This window comes from Aplysia californica, unplaced genomic scaffold, assembly GCF_000002075.1.
Source record: "Aplysia californica isolate F4 #8 unplaced genomic scaffold, AplCal3.0 scaffold00319, whole genome shotgun sequence".
NCBI lineage: Eukaryota > Metazoa > Mollusca > Gastropoda > Aplysiida > Aplysiidae > Aplysia > Aplysia californica.
Window position 1 is genome coordinate 76217 of NW_004797589.1, and position 713 is coordinate 76929.

Here is a 713-nt window from a genome sequence, read left to right on the forward strand (position 1 = left end):
TCTCTCTCTCTCTCTCCTTCTCTTTCTCTACCTGGGCACATGATCAAGACTTAACATCCAGAAAAGCCCACCCAAAACCACATGCAAGCTATTCAAAAAAGTTAAGAATTACAGAAAATCTGAACTTTAAAAAAAGACATAAGCTAAAATTTGTGCCGCGTACATTCTGAACGCACAGCTAGATTCGTTGCAAACAGGACCAAAAAAAATAAATAATAGATGACCAGCAAAAACGAGTAAAACTTAGTAGTTTTGTATCGTACGAAAGGTCTCACTTTGCTCTATTCCATTCCAATCTGTTCGTGACATAATTTAGAACGAAAGGAAACCCCATTTTCCCACGCGTCCTCCGCCTTCGATTCATTGTTGCAATATATCGTAAAGAAAGCCATACGCACAGCGTAAAATGTTTGGGCACTGCACTCCAGAAAGCTGCACAGGCTGAAAAGCTTGGGGAGAGAGAGAAAGGCTCGACTGACAGATACTAAGATCTGGGGACTTCAACGTACTATGGCAGAGTTGTTTGACACAGTATAGGTAACGCAGAAGGAATGAGCACACCCCACTCTTATCTTTTTTTATCACTATGGATTTGGAGGCTGTAAATGTCATTTATTGATGTGTTAAGTTCATGTGTGATAGGCTTTAGAGATGTATTTCAAATCCAAAAAATATACTGAAAGCAAGTCGTGGGGTATTTTTCATATATCTCC